Source organism: Gossypium hirsutum, chromosome A08 (genome assembly GCF_007990345.1).
Source record: "Gossypium hirsutum isolate 1008001.06 chromosome A08, Gossypium_hirsutum_v2.1, whole genome shotgun sequence".
NCBI classification, from domain to species: Eukaryota; Viridiplantae; Streptophyta; class Magnoliopsida; order Malvales; family Malvaceae; genus Gossypium; species Gossypium hirsutum.
This window is the reverse complement of record NC_053431.1, coordinates 16529223-16538668: the sequence shown is the minus strand read 5'-3', so window position 1 is coordinate 16538668 and position 9446 is coordinate 16529223. Positions and strand designations below refer to the sequence as shown.

Below are 9446 nucleotides of genomic sequence, written 5' to 3'. Positions count from 1 at the left end.
AAAATGTGTAAGTATTGAAGATTAAATGTGTTATTATACCAGTTACAAAAAGGCTTTCCATAATGCTAGTTCTTAAATTGAAAATTTTTAAAGTTAGATGACCAAAACAAGAACACAGGCATAGTGGGTGACCATTTGTATGGTTTACCAATTTTTTACAGCCAACCATGAAAAACCTTCAGCTGGCTCTCCAAACCTAAACCCAAAAACCACCTATATTTATATATCATTTCCAAGGACTGGCATCACAGTTATAAAATTACAAAGAATTACTTCATTGCTCAATTTGTTACTTTTCTGTACAGGCAGAGAAGTTAGGTGTCACTTGAGGAAATAAGCAAAAGAGAAAGGAAAAATGCTTTTAACAAAGTAAACCTGCTCGATAAACATTCTAAAACTGCTAACATCAAGACCCTGAAAATTATGAAAACCTATATACACAAGGAAGCTGGGACCTGCAAATTGGATTCCTCAAACAGATTTCTCAACTTGGCCACCTTTTATGGTGACATCCAAGAATGAAATGGGAAAAAGGAATGGCTATAAATAAATAAAGATACCTCTCTTCTACATGAAGTAGCTTAGTTGTTTTTTCTTTCTTGATCCACCTTCTCCATATAACTCATTCCATTGAAGAAGCTCATTCATATTTGTAGACTCTGATGACACACTTGCACACACCTGACCATTATAACCAATCAAATCAAACATAACTATATATTAGCAGACCTTTTTCTTTCTCAAAACATACTTCCTTTAAAACATACACAATTTTTGCATTCCAAATAAAATGTCTTAATATAAGCTAAAAGCTCCCTCACATGCCAAGCAAATATAGGGGAAAATTACATTTCTCAGACTTCAACGGATGATAGAAACAATAAAATCTAAATATATAAATGATTTATGACCATGTTACCTGCTCATGTGCATATTTAAAATCATCCATTTTCAGAGAACGAATGTCAGCACTGCTATACAAGGAAGGCAAAGGTCTACTCTCAGCCGCAGCCAACGCTCTCTCCTGAAATTGCATGTTATATCAGTATGTACTCATGCAAGTGAACTTTCATATAAAAAGGTATGCAATAGATCAGAGTAAGGGGTACAATTATCAGTCCAAACTCCACCCTTAAATATTTATCATCTTCTTGACATATCAGAACAAGGTAGTCTGGCACCAACCCCACACAATTGCATAGAACACGACTAATCAAAATACGCAACTAATAATAGACACCATCAATAAAGTAGCATCATGATACAGATCCACCACCTTTTAGCACCATTTGCAAAACTATCATAAGTTTATATGCTCATAGCCGCAAACATATCATAGAACCTATAAAGCTAAAATATTAGAGACTGACCTTCTTTTCCTTTTCCAAAATTTCTCTTATGGGACAATGTGCAGCAGTCACACAAAGGTTCTGCAATATGAAATTTACATTAGGGAAATATAAATAGGTAAAAGAAAAAGCAACTTAACCCATTTAAAAGCTTCAATGTGGCTCTGAATAAAATTTACAAGAAAACTCAGTCAACAGGAATAGAGAAGCCTTACTAATATCGTTGAATTAGAATCTTATTTTAGAAAAGCAAAGGGGGGAGAGAGGGGGTTAAAAAACAGTTAACATGACACCCTAATACAGATGAGAACTCGTTAAGAATCAATATTTAGCTGTAAGGGAAAATGAGCTAGCTTGTTCAATGTATTATTAGCATGTGATTCGCAATTGAACTACTTTTTCTCTTCTTTGGTTCACAACATCCCCTTACAATTTCAAAACGATGAAATCAAGTGAAAAAGATAGAAAGGTAACCTTCAAGTCACTTCCAGAGTATCCATCAGTCATATTTGCAATAGCTTCCAAATCAACATTGGGTGACAATTCCTCTTTGGCTAATATAACTCTCAAAATCTTTTCTCTATTTGGAGCATCTGGCAAATTAACCATCAATCTGCACAACATTTAACAGGGTTAACAGTACACCTTGTAAGGTCAGACTAGAGCGACTCAACAAAACAACACATGCAAGTTACCTTCGAGGAAGCCTCCGGATGACTGCCTCGTCAAGGTCAAATGGCCGATTTGTGGCAGCAAGAACCAATACTCGTTCTTTGTCCTTTGTACGAAGGCCATCCCAATTTACCATAAATTCATTCTTCATTTTACGCATAGCCTCATGTTCACCTGGATTCTCCCTTCTTCCTAACATGCTATCAACCTAAAATAACCACCCAAGTCACTAAAATTACACATCCTATTCAATAAACAGGAAGAAGATGAAAACAATACAAGAAAAACAATAAAATATCAACAACTAATCTTCAGAGAACACAAAACAGACAAGAAACGGAAAATATATATATATAGGTTGAACAAACCTCATCAACAAAAATAACACTTGGTGCAATTTTACTGGCCAGAGAGAAAACAGCTTTAACATACTTCTCTCCTTCACCAAACCACTGCAAGACATGAAAATAAGTCATACATGTACCAAACAGAAACCATCTAACAGAGATGGTGCATGACATAGTTTCTATGCAGTTAAAATACCTTTGAAGTAATGCTGGACATTGATATGTTAATAAAGTTTGCACCAGCTTCAGTTGCAACAGCCTTGGCAAGCATCGTTTACCAGTACCAGGAGGCCAAAAAGCAATATTCCTTTAGAGGCTGCAAAATAACAAAACAGGGTTTACTTTGAAAATGCACAATTCCAGGTAACATATAATAAAGCAAAACTACATGTTAGACCTACCTTCGTCAACTGTCCTTGCAAAACAATTCGGGCCTTTGAAGGGGAAGCATCACCAATTCCTTCAAGGTGTCTTTGACATTTTCAAGGGCTCCAATATCATCAAAACTAACCCCAATATCACTTGGTGGAATAACATCAGCAAGAAGTTTCTTTTCAAATTCATTCTCAGTGACCACATCCTGGAATTAAGAAAAATAAATGTAGTTTAATAGAATATTAACTTTCTAACAAGAGCGATAACTGATAACCGTATCAGGGTAACAACTACACATAGAACCCAACAGAAGGAAGACAACCATACCTTGAGTGATTTCTTCAAAGTTTTGCTTTCACTTTGAATGCCTTGCAAAATGTCCAGACCATACTTAATGCTGCAATAGAGAATTTATAAAAAAGTTTGCACTAAAATAAAATGCAGAGACATTTAGCTCCAAAATCCAAGCTTCTGTTAACATTTCAGAGATATACACCGCAATAAATGGAGTACAAACCTTTCAGTTGAAACTACAAGTTTAGCATCTTTCAACAATACTCCAGAAGAATACATAAACTGATGGCTTAGGGCCCAGCCAACAACTTTCCCCACACCTACAATATTAGAAAGGTAAATGGATTAGTTACACTGAAGTACAAACAGGTACAAGATTTTGCTACTAACTCCTTTCCAAAGGTATAATCCTGTTTGTTGGGATCTCAGAGGAAAATGTTTTACATATTTAACAACCTTCAATATAGATGACTTATGAAATTTTCAAAAAGAAGCCCTGGAAATCTTTCGTATATTACATGGTAAAAAAGGTACTATAAATTAAGACATGAAGATAAACTTGTTATGCAGTTGGTATATAGTACGGAGCTCAAGAATACTTACTCTCATTTGTAAGAGTTTGATCCTTAATGCAAAGTGTTTCAAGATCAGGGCAATCCAAACCATTTTGATGGAGAATCTGATAGGACGGATCGGTTAAAAAGATTTCCAAAAACAGACTTGTACCTCAAATTTTCAAATATACTGTTTATCAACTTCAAAGTATAAGGACATTAAAGGGAACTTCTATCTGTTTGGAGAGGGAGAATGGGTTGGGGGAAGGTGAAGTGTTTATATTCTTCAGCTTTCTTACGGTTTCTTGTCACATTAGGTTAATAATCCTACACTTACAAGAAGGTTTTACAAAAGGTCAGGTACATAAGCCACTTTCAGGCAATGTACTGAAGCTCCTACCAACAGGCAGAAACAAAAAGCGCATGGAAAAAACAAAGCACAATTAAGCGATACTCACTGAGCGAATGCTAACAGTGTTTGACTGAGCTTTAAGAGTTTCAGCGTCACGCTCCAGTTGCTGCTTCCAGTCTAAAAGTAAAACTTCATCCTAACATGATTCAGGAATATTAAATTAAATATTTCAATAATCATACCAGGATAACTGATGCAGAAACTGACATGACCCACCTGAGGCAACTGGATTGTCACTTTGTTAGGAAAAAGCCGAGTAACTTGTTTCATGGTTTTAGGTGTTTCTTTGCTCCTCTCATGAAGTTTACCAAAATTATCCTGCATAAGGTTTGACAGTCATATTAGGTGTGTTGTTATAATTACAAAGCGAGAAAAATAGGCAACTGCCAAATAGCAATGTACTAAGGAAGTTAGTGCAACACATAGGACACTCTCTAGGAACAGTCACCTAGGTAACAAAACTGGAAAAACTACCCATTATAATAGCTAGGTGTGCGATGAATCATAGTAAATTCAAGTGAGGAAATATCTAAACGTTTTTAGATGGCAGTCATGTCAAAGTTTCAGAAAAACTCAGAGCATTCAAATTCAAAGTATAAACCTAGAAAAGTAAACATATAATCAAACATGCTCGTACTGAAGGTCAACACATGTAGAGAGTTAGAGATCACTAAGACAGTTGGAAAAGAAATACAAGGCAAAAGAAAAATTCTCGATTCTTGACATACCGGAAATGCAAGATCAAGTAAAGCAGTCTGGTTGACTCCAAACTTTGTGAACAAAAGGCCACCAGGATGAGACTGCAGAAACAAAAAATTGCAAAATTGAACGCTTAAAGATGCTGCATACATCATCAAAGAAAAAGCAGAGCTGAACAAAAAACATTATGTTCCTACTTTTTCCTTACGACTATCCATCTGGGTGTGAGAACCAATTACTACAACATTCGCAGGCAAATTCTCAACCTTACTCTTCAAGGAAGCATACACATCTGTATTTCCAGCCACAGACTTCTCTATGTCTTTCACAAACAATATCAATGGACCGCTTTTGCTTTCATTCAATGTAACCTGTAGAAGTGAGACAATTCAGAAATATATACTTTAAAATATGAGCATGATAAACCAATGCTCTGCAGTAATTAATCAATGACATGGACCTCAAAAAGTTCATTAACAGCCAGCTTGTCAACATCGTCACCTCCAGAACACTCCAAGCGAAGTGAGCTGGCTATAGAGTGAAAACACAGCGGGTAAGAAGGATACAAGTCAACAATGACTCATAATTAAATCGTTGCAAGAAATGAGCTGAAGAGCTCACCAGAACAGAAGAACCCATGATCTTCTTCACAAAGCCCACCAAGATCATTTCCTTCTGGAATAGATCTGTCAAACCTGACCCCAATTTTGGAGGAACCATTTTCTTCAAATGCAAGGACTACTTTGCCCCGAAAACCAATCATCGGTCCCCTACACACAAGAACTACTCAACCTTTTGCAGAACATAATGAATGCATTTTATGAAGTTTGGCCCTAGAGAAATTACATGTGTACTTGCTACTAAAGGGAAAACTGACCCTGGCAAATCAAAGCTGTAGGATATAAAGATGACACAAATATACCTTAAAGCAGGTTCTAGAGAAGAAAATCCAGATGGCAATGCGGAACCTACAAACTTAACCCTATCACCTAAAATTTTCAAATAAATTTCATTTAGAAGTAGGTGATGTTCCATCAACAAATTAACAGTTTAGGAAGCTAAGGCATAATAAAATAACAAAGCCAACTCTCCAGTATCATTCCAAAGAAATGCCATACCTTTCTTAAATGTATAGTTTTTAGATGTTGCAGTAGATACTTCCTGCTTTGGCAAAGCTTGGGAGCCCAGTGAAGAACCACCAGTTATATCAGCTTCAACACTAGAAGTTGGTCTCTTCTGCTGCAAAGCAGCAGGGTGTGCAGCTCTTTTGGCAAATACAGTAACCTTTTCAGCCCTTGAAGTTTCTTTCACAGCATCAACATCTTTTGATGTTGATCCCTAGTTATGTCGGGAAGGAAAATAATAGAACATAAGATGCCACAAAAATGTTCAGACATTTAGAAAATGAGAAAGTAAACAAGAAAGAAACTTTTGCAACCACAAGAAAGTAAAAAGGACTCAAACAAATACCTAGCTCAAGGAACATTTAAAACACAACTTTTCTAAGGAACATTCATCAAGAATTTGACACAATTTGCTTTCAAATTGAAAAGGAACTTTAGTGTTTTACATGCTTGGTGATGCAAGAGTTCTAATGTCGAACCATATTATAGACTCCAAAAAATTTCCCCTGATCCATAGAATATTGAAGAATAACCACAGGCACAAGATTTCCAAAGGAATGATACGGGTAAAATTAAGTAGAAAGCAAAAACTGCAAATTTCAAACCAATCCGGCCCATTTAACATGCAATTGGAGGAAAAAATCAAAACAAGTTGAGGAGTGAAAGAAGCATACTCCAGGCAACAGAAGAGAATCGACAACTAGCAATCCAGCACCAAAATGTTTTGCAAGTGCCTTAACCAATGTCTCCTGATATATTTCTGAGCCTATACATAGCAAAGTACTCTCATCAGGAATTAGAACGTCCAACAATATTTAAATGGAAAATTAACAGAAAACAGCAACCAAACCTGCAGGACCAGATAACAATATACGAGGACTCATGGTAGGAAGGTCTGAGGCATACTTTGCAAATTTACTACACTTCAAATGCACATAGGTTGAGGCTATCAAAACATTCTTTGTTGTATCACTGTCACAATGGAAGTTTCAAGTAAAATTAACTAAACTTCACCAATGCTCCAAATCCAGTAATATAGGCAGTTAACTCAGTACAACTTTCACTGCATAAATAATACATGGACTTGCAATTTGTGGAAATGTTGATATAAAAATAAGTAAAAGCAATAATTCAAAATTGTTTTCCCAAAACATAGAAACAAGGAATCATCAAAAAATATAAAAAAAAAGTGCAAAATCAAATAAGAGCAGAAAGCACCAGATTTACCTCAAATAATATGGAAAATTTTCAAAAGAGAGGTCTATATTGTCCGGATTGAGAATCCTGTCTCGTAAACTATCTTTAAATGCTTTCGCTTGGTTGATACCAAACCCGAAGGAGGTTCAAATTCCTTAAGCATCTCTCTAATTTCCCTTTGCTCGTCTAGAATTTTGGCAATACTACCACTAAAATCAAAGTCAGTAGAAGTACCAGCAAGGATATGCAATAATGCCTTAAAGAGTAACCTGCCCCTGGGATCTTCGTATTGTCAGCATCCATACTATCATCTAATCCAAGTCTATCAAGATTAGGGTTTCCATAGCAGCTTCCGGTACAGAAGGAACAGTTTTCTCCCTTGAAGAAGCAGTTGCTGGATCAGTGTTACTAGCACTGTCCTTCATGTCAACTCTGGAACACAGTCATCTGACACCTCACAACCAGAAGGTAGAGTGGACATCTCAGAATTTTCTTTTGTGACAAAGAAGCCAATATTGTTGCTGCCCCAGCAACAGCAGATGTTCCCCTGGTCGTCCTCAATAATACCTTTTATAGGAGCAGTCTGGCTTCTAAAATGCTTAGAAGATGGTAACTGGCTGCTAATTATCATGTAACTGCTGAAAAATCTAAGTAACCGTCAAGAATATAGCATCTATTAATGGGAAAATATATATAGCATCAAAGTTCAATTATGAACAACATGAAAGTGGAGCCAAATAGACTTCCTTTGGAGCAGAGAATAACATATCTGTAAAAATTTGTTAAGCCATGTTGAAGGAAAAGGATACATAAGCATGATCTCCAGTACTAGTGAAAATTAATTCATCTCCAGCATTTAGAATCAAACTAGTATTTTTACGTAAGTCCTACCGTTAACCTGGACAAACCTTTCCACCTGTAATTTCTAGCAAGGCAATGGAAGTTCCATCTCTCTACATCGGGAAACAGAAATTCAGCACTCCATAAACACAATAAAAAGTACAACGAAAGGTTAAGAAATAATTATGTAAAGATCCATACCTCTATGTGCTTCACTTTGCACAAAATAGCGCTAATATTGTGATCCTTAAGACATAAGTTGCACTGATGGCTTTGGTCCAACGGTGAATAGTGTGCCACACATGACTAAGTAGGATTCTGGATGATATGAACATTAATAAGAAGTGGAAGCACATCATTTTAGCATGAAAACAACCAGAAGTATTAAAACCAATATAAAGAGGCTGATTGGTTGTGGCTTGATGGAAGATCTCCCTTAATGAATTCAACAACAGAATACCTTCCCATGACTACTGAGGTTAGACCTCACTACACAGAAAGCTGACTCTCTGAGGCAGCCTAAAAGTAATTTTCCTACCAAATTGACTCTCTTAAGTTAGGATTTAAATCATGATGAACTCCAAGATTCCACTCAATGATTGGAACCAAATCATCATTTTACCAGCAAATTATACAGTAATATTTCCTTGTTCCATAAAATTCAACTGCACAAAGTTTTAAAATCCGTTTTTGCCATAAATAGTTCAGGACAAAAACATTTCTTCACTTCATTATTGGCTAAAAGAACAAGTTCCAATAGGATCTAACTGAACACGATTAAACAAAGACCAGGAACCAAAAACCAGCCATAATTAAAAAGAAGTCATTTCAGAAACATACTGAGAATGCTGGAAAGAACTTTCCCCACGAATTTAGAACCTAACTTAGCAGGCTTAATTGCTGTTCTTAGCCCGACCAGAAGCCCTGCAGAACCGTCTCCACTTTATCGCATTTACAGCACTTACTAATTAACCAAATAATCCCCACATCAAAACCCAAAAAAAAAAATAAAAATAAAAAATGAACTCAAAAAAAATGGAATCATTGGATGACCTGAGACCCGGAGCACCAAAGTACTCTCCAATCACACGGCGCTATCGATGGGAGGATCAACGGCCTAGCGCACGGACACCCGTAATCAGAGGATCGGAGCTCCATACCGGAGTCCACCATCCTTAGTGGACCTAGTTTTTAACCGTCCGAAACCCAGCTCATTGTTGGACAAACCGGCTCAGATGCCTAAAGAAAAAAAAAAAGAAAAAAAAAGCTATCAGTCTGAATTAAATTAAAAAAGTATCAGACAAATCAAAGTAAAAACCATAGGAATAAAAGAAAAACTGATCGTTTAGAAGAAGTGGAGGGAGGAGGGAAGGAAGGTCCGTTTTGAAACGAAGAGGAAGGAGCCTCCGTTCGGCTTCCCTTCCTCCCCAAACATCAAATGGTCAAACAGGAGAAAGGAAGAGAATGGACAGGTAGTTCGGATTTATTAGTTTCTCTCTTTCTAAATTTATCTTTAATTTTCATATAACTTTTTTTTTTTACTCTTTCTCTTTTATTTTCATGTACGATTAATGAAGTTGCCA

At 36.3% G+C, this 9446-nt stretch overlaps 1 pseudogene; it reads right to left on the bottom strand.

The window, feature by feature from the left end:
• Positions 1–251: 251 nt before the first annotated feature.
• On the bottom strand, positions 252–7364 carry LOC121204982 (uncharacterized; annotated as a pseudogene).
• Positions 7365–9446: the final 2082 nt, after the last annotated feature.